Below are 10,097 nucleotides of genomic sequence, written 5' to 3'. Positions count from 1 at the left end.
GTTATGAACGGGTTGAGGCTTTGTCCATGTTGGTACTTCATTTCACGTCTCAGGTTAGCGACATCAGACTGAGAGTACATGGTTGTAGTTGTGGGGGTTAACATGAATGGGTTAGAGTAGTTGATCACTTGCTCTTCATAGTTGGTCATTTCCCCGTCAACGTTACTTCCATGGGCCGTCATCTTCTCAACTCAGTTCATTGACTGACGAAATTGCCTCGTGCGTCTATTAGCATGAGCTAACTATACGTGTCCATAGTTTACAACTCATTGATGAAATCAGGATTTTTCATATCCCGGACTCGAGCCCCCAATGTTACCTTTTTCTGTGTTAACTCGAACCTTAGTAAGAGTACAGGAGAGTGTTATCTTCACTCTAGGGCCGAAGTGGTCATGTACAGTCACGTAATTATTAACGTACTGTCCGGACTCCGGGGTAATTCCCTCTTGATGTGTGGTGGTGACAATAAACCACTGGAAACCGTTATCTTCAGGACTGTGCATTTATTTCCATTATATTCTTCATATCATGCTGTTGACTAACGTTACATATCTCACAACAAGCTACCTGCTTCTGTTGTTCTTCCTGTGTACACCCTGTCTCATCACATATTCGCTCCTTGCGTAGCTGACCTGTATGCGTGGGTGCCTCCCTCTTAAAGGAACAGACCATAATCTTATAACAATTCATTCTTTCATTCATTCATTCATGCAGCACTTAAGGTGTTGATACCATTCAGCACCACATATTTGTGTGAAGCTGGCTTTTCATCCATGACAGCTCTGAAAACAAAATATAGGGCCAAGTTGAGCCTTGAGGATGACATGCGTGTTGCCTTGTCGTCGATCTCCCCACGTCTTGACCGTATTATTATTAGCCAGCAGCAGCAGACCTCGCACTGAGCTAGAAATGTCCACAAGTGCTTATTTTCTGTATTTATTTATATTTTTTGAGAAATGGTAACTTGGTGATCCTTTGATTTTTTAGAAATGGTCACACTAGTTTTTTTTTTGGAAAACAGTGCAGCTGCAACAGATGATTGATTGATTGATTGATTGATTGAAAACTTTATTAACAGATTGCAGAATGGGTACAATACAGTACAGCTCAATACACACAATTGTTAAGGGGATGCAGACCAGAGAAAGACTTTCGTCTTGTTTACATCAGGGTCCCCCATTTTCAATTCATCAGGACATTTATGACATACATGACATACAGATAGTCAGTACTGCTACATCTATACATTTATGACATACCAGATTTGCAAATACAGTACTGTTTGTGATACAGAAGGAGTCAAGAAAAGGGAGTATATACATTTGACGTAGAAACTGTACATTGGAGGAGGTTGTGTGGGGGGGGTTGGGTACATTGGGATATTGACAACCATACTGGGTAATTTACATTGGAGGTGGGGGGGGGGGGGGGCACACTGTATAAACAAGTAAAACTGTACATTGAGGGGGGGGGAGGAGACACTGTACAAACAAACAAAATTGTACATTGGACTATTGACAACCATACTAGGTAAATGACTGTACATTGGAGGGGGTTGGGTTGGGATATTTACAGGGGCCAGTGTTGAATTGCAGTCTCCCGTAGGTGTCCCTTGAGAGAGGTTTTGAAAGTGGGTAGTGATCCACATTCCTTTACAGCTTTGGGTAGGGCGTTCCACATTGATGTGGCATAATTGCGAAACGTGTTTAGTCCCTTATTTGAGCCGAATCTGGGTTTAACATGATTTGTGGAGCTCCCTCTGGTGTTGTGATCGTGGTATTCACTGACCTTTGGGAAGTATTTTGACATGTACATGGGTACCTTGGTCGTGTAGTGTATCTTGTAGACCAGGCCCATTGCTAGTTGCTGTACTCTGTCGTCTACTCTAAGCCATCCTAGGTTGTCAAAGTGGGCAGGGGTGAGGTGGGTTCTAGGAGTAAGGTCAAGCAGTAGTCTGACCAGTTTGTTTTGAGATGTTTGTAATTTTGTTTTTAGCGCCTTTGAGGTGCTTTGGTACCATGAGGTGTAAGCATAGTCGTAGTACCCCTGAATGAGTGCTCCTGCCAGAGTCTTCAGGGTATTCTTGTTTACCAGAGAGGAGATCCGGTACAAGAATCGAGTTCGTCGGTTGACTTTTTTTATTACATTGGATGCCATTTTGTCACAGGAGAGATTAGCCTCTAGGATGGAACCCAGGTAGGTAATTTCATCTTTCCTTGTGACAATATTGTCACCCACTGTAACTGAGAAGCCGTCGGTCTTGCTGAGTTTGTTATTTGAACCGAAGAGAATGGACTCTGTTTTGCCCATGTGTAATGATAGTTTGTTATCAGATAGCACCAGTGGTGCAGTCCTAATATGGGAACCTAATATTCCGAGCCACATTAGTATTCACCTCCACTGCCTGTGTCACACAGAATGAAGGGGGAGATGCATTCAGATAGCCAACACCCAGACACTTAGTGTTGTGAAGGATCAGATTAAACCGAATATGTATATTTATTTATATATATATATTTAATTGTATTTGTATATCGTTTGATATCCCCTGTATATTCCTTGTACAATATGCATTGAATATCCCCGTTTCTACTAAACAGCCCATAATAGTTTCATTCTACCATTGGACGAGAACCTGGCGCCAGGTTGCCATACCCCTAGGTCCAAGTTCAATCGTGCCGCCTAACATGTCGAGGCAACCCCCGGTTCCGCGCAGTAATATGCCGGGCGAAATACGAATGGTACTATTTGTTCATAGCGCATATATATATGGCGCTCGTAAAGTAGAACTTCCTTTTAGTCCAGTTCTTTACCCTCCAACAGAGTGACAGACGCAAAAGCCTCCCCACGACGCACGTGCGGTGAAGTAAGGCCTACTTGGCCCAGAATAGGCATTGAGACATCGTGTAGATTAATAGTTGAATGGTCATAGTTTGGCACCATACCGTCGAGTTGGACGTATTCTATTAAGCTAATAATAGTCTATTTATGTATGGTGCATCGTTCGGTTCGAGTTCTACAGTTATCAGTACCCCCATCGTTCCTGACGTTATCTGGACGCTTATCCAGGCTGGTCAGACCCCTAGTGGTGATTGCATCCGAGGAGCTCCGGGTCAAGAGCGACTGGACCTGTATATTGGATTACTCTACCCAGACGACGGCGAGCCTTCCACGGCTCTTGGATTATGCTTTGTGTGCTTTGATTATTCCATGGATAAAGGCCAACACTGCCGAGTGTTGGAATTACCCCCCGGAGAGGACTCCAGGTGAGGCGGCGCTCTACACGTGAGGTCGCACCACGTCTCTCCGTTGTGGACCGGCAGATACCGTTCCACAGAGGGTCCAGCTGTATTCGTCTGCGGCCCGAGGTTCTGTGGGCACTGTGTCCAAGACTTTGGATTCTCCCAAGACACCGTCGGCCAGATGGGATACCGCCAGCGGCTTCTCTAACCCCCCCCTCCTACTGTCTTACAACCAGCGGGACCCCCCCCCCCTTAGTGTATCCAGCTATAATCATTTAAGTACCATCGCTATCGTTTCCTAAATATTCCAGGTTGTATACTTACTCCCTGCGCAACCAGAGATTGGACATTCAATGTTGATTTACTTACGAATACTCATTTGCCATAAAAGTGCATATTCAATATTTCAAATCATAAATGTAATTAAGTGAATGTTGTATACACCTTTTGCTGTATTAAATATTCGATTTGGTACATTTGTGTTGGTTCGTTTCATCAGGTGGGAAAGTGTTCATCATACTTATATCTTGTACTGGGTGGCCAGAAGTTAAAGTACATGAGGTAGTGGTATTAAATATCATATCTAACAATACAGTCAGGGAATTGTACCCCTCAGTTACAATTGGTCCTTCGAGCCGGAGGGTAACTAGTGTAATATTAATATAGTGTTATTAATATCGAAATGGCCTATGATGAACACTCCACGAAACGATCCTCCTAACCTAGAACGCCCGCGGCGCAGACGACAGACACCTCAGTACTTAGAGGCTTACACTGTCAGTCAACTACCTAGCCTTCGACAAACGGTAAACGTGGTAAAAGTAGAAAGTAAAATTATGTCTGACCTTAACGACCAGGTTTCCCCGACCACAGAGGCCCTAGTAGGTCCTAATGTAACTGACCAAGCCCACGGTGGGGACCAGGAGGGAATTGACATGCCTTTACCCCCCGCCACTACTAAAGAAGTAGTCCCCGACAAGCCCCGGGAGGAAGACAACCCTACAGAGAGAGAACTCTGCACGGAAGAAGAGGAGGAGAGCGCCGAGGAACTAGAGCTCCAGGACTCCCCAACGAGTACCCCCAGGAGCGGTTCACGCAGGAGCGGCTCACCTCCACTACCGCCTTCCCCCAGCGAAGCGGAGAGGACACTACAACAGGCGTTCCTCGTCAGCCTGACAGCCTCTACCGAACGCGATCGGCTCCAAGCACAGACGCTTAGCGAGCGCGAACGTCTCCAAGCACAGGCGACCAGCGAGCGCGAACACCTCCAAGCACAGCAACGGAGCGAAGAACAGCGCACAAGTCTGGAGATGAGACGCTTCCAGATGGAAGAGAATATGGCAAGAGACCGGGCCGACGCCCAGCGCGCCGCTGCCGGTGCCCAAAGAGAAACAGAGCGCGCCGCCGCCGACGCCCAGCGCGCCGCTGCCGGTGCCCAAAGAGACGCAGAGCGCGACAGACTACAAGCGCAACTAATAGAGCAGCTGATCAAAAGGACAACTCCCTCTCCCTCCGCCAGGGGCTCAAGGAACTCGTCGAGACAACAGTCAAGAGCAGCGTCACCGCAACGAGCAAGCGACCCTGAACTTGACCAACAGACCGAGTCTAGACCCCCCGCAGATCCCCTTCCCATACCGGTCCAAGCGAGACCCAGCTACAAGGAAGGAGCGGCCTACACTGCGGAGAAGCTAAATAAACGATTACAGGATCTGGAAGATTTGATAGAAGAAGAAGAGGGAGAAGAGGAGAACCAAGCCCGACGACAGCACAGTACTCCACCGGACCAGGAGGTCCCATACAGTCCAGGCTATACCCCCGCGGCGCTGCGCTACAGACCCCCGACTCTATTTACGGGTGAGCACGACGCACGACCAGCCCCGAGGAACAGTACCTGGACCAGCGGGCCATGGTACCCTGCCAGTACCAGCCCACAGCGAGGCGCAAGAGGGGACTCGCCCAGGAGGTCTCTCCCCCAACGCTCGCCGATGTATCAGCCATCCACGGCATCATACAACGCCACGCCGTCATTCCCAGACTTCGCCTATGAGAGTCGAGCACAGTACACGGAGCTCCGGATGTGCTTAGAGACAATGATGGTGGAGGTCCCTGACGAACGCCACAAGTATGCAATATTATTGAAGCACCTGAAAGTACCGCGAGCGCACAATATAGCGCTAGCCTATGCTACCTCCTCGACCCCATACACAGCGGCCCTTGCAGCGCTGGATCAAAGATATGGACGTATATGGGATTACGTAATCCAGGAGATAAGGCATATTGACCGCCTACCCCCAGCCACAGACAATCGCTCACTAGACGACGGGTTGGGTATCGTTTGGATTTGACCGATTCCGATTCCGATTCTCCTTATCGATTCCTGTTATAAACGATTCTCGATTCCGATTCTTTGAGGTGCAGGTCAAAACAGGTCACAGCTTATTTCGCAGGAGAACATTTATTTGAAAAATCCTTTTTTTCCATATTATATATTGTAAAATATATATATATTTTACATACACTGTAAACTGAAAAGGCACACGTGTACATGAAACTCTTATAACATTGCAAGTTGGCAGCAGTCTAAAAACAAAGAGCTGCAGCCCAGGTGGGTGTTGAGATATGAAACAAAATAAAACAGTCATGTGACAAATTAAATAAAGAGCAGGGAGGCGTCTCCAGCCTTGGCATGTGCCAGCTTGGTTTGCCTCTTGTCATAGTCCACCATACAGTATGTGTGTATGTGTATTTGTGTGTTTGTATGTGTGTGCTCCCCTCTCTCCCCCTGCTCCCCTCTCCCCCTGCTCCCGTCTCTCCCCCTGCTCCAGTCTCTCAAACTTCAATAACTGTAACTGTAAAACTGAAAAGGCACATATGTACATGAAACTCCTAACTTAATAAACTGAAACCTGCTGAAATAACATTGCAAGTTGGCAGCAGTCAGTCTAAAAAACAAAGAGCTGCCGGGCCGTCTCTCAAACTTAAATAACTGTAACTGTAAACTGAAAAGGCACATATGTACATGAAACTCTTAACTTAATAAATGAAGTAACGTAAGTAAGATGTGGTTGACCTCACTAAGCTGAGAGATTAGATTAGATTTTTCAACCTGGTACCAAGATGGGATCAATGTGTTAGCTAAATAGTCCCTTGTAGGGGGGGTGTACTTTGGATTAATTGAATGGATCATAGCCCTGCAAACACAAAAACAAACATAAGATATACAGTACACAGAAACACCCTGTAACCTCTGTGTCACTCTTATTTGCATTCAACTCACAAGTTCGCTTGGGTCATTCATTCATCTCATCTATTCACACAAATGCATTTTTATATATGTATGGCTGTTCTCACTTCTCAGCCTCACTAAGACTTGCTAGTCAGTGACAGACAGTGATAAGACAACGTGAATGTATCTATATTTACATGAAGGAGAGGGAGGGATAGAGAGAGAAATATAGAGAGAGAGGGAGGGAGGGAGCGAGAGACATAACGATTAATGTGCCAAAGACAAATCTGTCAATTGTAGTGACTACAGTATTGGTTCGTGTTCATCTTCTGACTATGTTGTGTAGTGGGAGGGAACTAATGATCTGGCACCGCGGCCAGAGGGGACATCTATTGCGGTTGCACTGGCTGTTATTCATTCATTACTGTGCTGGCGATTCATGTGCTTGTGTTCTTGTTTACTGACGTGGCTTTGTGCATTAAACAAACATTACGTTACCTCCGTTTATTCCTCTTTCCTCCGGGCACTACACAATACAGTTAAACCTGAACTGTTACTGTAACGTTAGGTCAGGGGTAGATAACTGTTAGTAGCTACCCTACCATGCTAAGTTAGTTAGCTTAACGTTATTCTTATTGCTTACCGAAATGTGGGCGATTCAACGTCTGAAAAGGGATGCATCCTTTTCACCACATAAGCAGTTACTCTCTGTGGCACTCTGCAACTCGCTCCTTCGACAGCTTTCCCCTTGCTGCCAAAGTGAATGGGGTGTCGCGTTGCGGTTGAAGAAACTACCCAGCTGGCTGGTAGCAGCAGCAGCAGCAGCCGCTCCAGGCTGGCTGACGTTAGAATGAGCATCACGCTGCGAGCGTTCAACAACTATGAACAGATTTGACACCGTTTTAGCAATTGGTAGTCTATAACTTTATCTATAACTGCATCCTCCTTTGTTGGAAATACGTTTGTCACAGGTGTTGCACTGTGCCAACCCGTCCTTTATTAACGTGAAATGAAGCCAAGCTTTCGAACGGAGTTTCCTCTGTTCCATGTTTTGTTTTGCGACTACTCCAAGAGGATGTTCTTCTTCATTGGTGTTTTTTTTTTTACTAGCGGAGCACGAGCGGAGCACGGGAGGAGTAATTACAACCCCCAGAAAACAAACTAGTGCGGGCATTTAGGATGGAATCGAAAAAAATAATCGAAATGCAAACATGTTACTTCCGGTTCCAGAACCGGAAGTTAGGAACCGGTTCTTTTTAGAACCGGTTCTCGGTGCCCAACCCTAACGACCTGTCAATCAAAGTGCAGTCCCTGGTGGGGATGCTGGGAGCTCAACGGGAGAAGGGCAGGCATGAGCTGTACGCCAACTCTAACGTTGAGAGGATTTTGGAGAAGCTGCCACCCGCAAGACAGGAGCGCTTTCGGCGGCAGAGGGACTACCGAGATCCCGACGGCCCCGAGCCATCCCTCCTTGATCTGGCCGACTTCCTGGCGAGAGAGGTCAGCAGCTTACGACTGGACACCTTCGGGCGGAGCACGCCAAGCTCCAGAGAGGGACCCAGGAGAATAAGTGATGGAAGAAGATCGGTGACTGTCATGCACCAATCAGAGTCAGTACCGAGCAGTAAGAGTCACAGCACCCCCTCGAGAAAGGAGAAGTGGAAGATAGCGTGTCCCTACTGTGAGAAAGAACACTGGCTGTCACAATGTGACTCATTCACAAAGATGAATGCAGAAGAAGTGAGCCAATGGATAAAGTCCAACCGGCGCTGTTATCGATGTGCGCGGCCCCACATGGCAGCCGAATGCCGCCTAAAGAAAAGGTGCAGCCGGTGCGATGGAGCCCATCTAGATATACTACACGATAGTAACGGAAGACGGCCTATACCTGCACCACGGAGCGGCACCAAGGCAAGTGTCATGTACATTGACCCCGCCAGCAGCAACGGAGCTCAAGTGCTCTTAAAGGTAGTCCGTGTGACATTGAGCTACCAGGATAAAGTCATGGACACTTACGCCGTCCTTGATGACGGGTCAGAGAAGACCCTTCTGCTCGCCTCCGCTGCGACTCAGCTGGGACTGCGGGGGAGCAAGAACGAAATGACGATTCGGACAATAAGAAGAGATTTAAAGACGATAAAGGGCGAGAATGTCTCCTTCACTATCGCAGCCAACGGGCAGCCAGAGCGACGGTACAAGATCACAAATGCTTTCACCAGCCAAGAAATAGGACTCTCGCAGTACACCTACCCTGTCACCAAGTTGATGGATAAATATGTGCACCTGCGTCAATTACCTATCCCGCTCATAGACGGCGCTACCCTGACCCTGTTGATAGGCTCCGACCATGCAGAACTCATAGTCCCGATTGACCGGGTCCATACAGGCCCCCGAGGCTGTCCTGCAGCAGTCGAGACCCGCCTAGGATGGACATTACAAGGCCCCCTCGCTAAATCTCTCAACCGAACCGCAGCCACTAGCTGCTTCCACTCCAGAACGACAGAAGAAGACACCACTCTCCTGCAGCATGTCGAGAGGCTATGGACCCTAGAGACAATGCCCTTTAAGAACGAAAAGAAAGACATTCGCTCTAAAGAAGACATTTACGCCATCAACCTACTCGAGCAGGGGACAAAGAGAGTCACAGTCGGCGGAGTGATGAGATACGCAACTCCACTCCTGAGGCGAGAGGGAATGCCCCCCTTTCACGCAAAGAAAGACGCCACGGAGCGCTATCTACTGAACACAGAGCGGCGCCTAGCCAAAGACCCCGCTCAACAGAGTGTGTACCGAGCTGAGATTGAGAAGCTAATCACAGCGGGACACGTAACAAAGATTGACATTAAAGAGGCCGATCAGACGACCGAATCATGGTACGTGCCGCATCACAAGGTCCATCACAATGGCAAGGATCGCATTGTGTTTAACTGCAGCTACCAGATCGGATCCCAAAATCTGAATAAAGAGCTCTTGCCCGGCCCCACACTCGGCCCCTCCCTACTAGGCGTGCTACTGCGCTTCCGCCAGGACAAGGTGGCTATAAGCGGGGATATCAAAGGGATGTTCTTGCAAGTGAGACTAGTAGAGGAGGACAAGCCTCTGCTACGGTTCCTATGGAGAGAGAAGATCGGAGATGAGAACCCATCCATCTACCAGTAGGAAGTACTCCCCTTCGGAACCACATGCAGCCCGTGCTGTGCTACATTTGCACTACAGAAACACGTCACAGAGGACCCAGCAGCAGATGAAGAGGTCCAACACAGTGTGAAGAACAGTTTCTACGTGGACAACTGTCTACAAAGTGTCTCGACTCAAGAAGAAGCCGAGGCTCTCCTAATCAAGTTACGCGCCTCCCTAATCAAAGGAGGCTTTGATCTCAGGCAGTGGGCCAGCAGTGACCCGCACGTATTGCGCAGCCTCTCCTCCGCAGACAAGGCTGCCAGCAGCGAGACCTGGATGGCGACAATCCCAGGAGAAGCCCAAGAAATGACACTAGGATTAGTCTGGCGCTTCAAAACAGACTCGCTCCACTATAGACACAAACCCTTGGCTCCAGAGCAAGGAAGGTCGGCGGCGATACCGACCACCAGACGGAGTGTGTACAGAACACTCGCCAGACAATATGACCC

Source organism: Notolepis coatsorum (genome assembly GCF_963971535.1).
Source record: "Notolepis coatsorum genome assembly, contig: SUPER_10_unloc_1, whole genome shotgun sequence".
In the NCBI taxonomy this organism is placed as follows: domain Eukaryota; kingdom Metazoa; phylum Chordata; class Actinopteri; order Aulopiformes; family Paralepididae; genus Notolepis; species Notolepis coatsorum.
Note: the sequence above shows the minus strand (reverse complement) of the source record.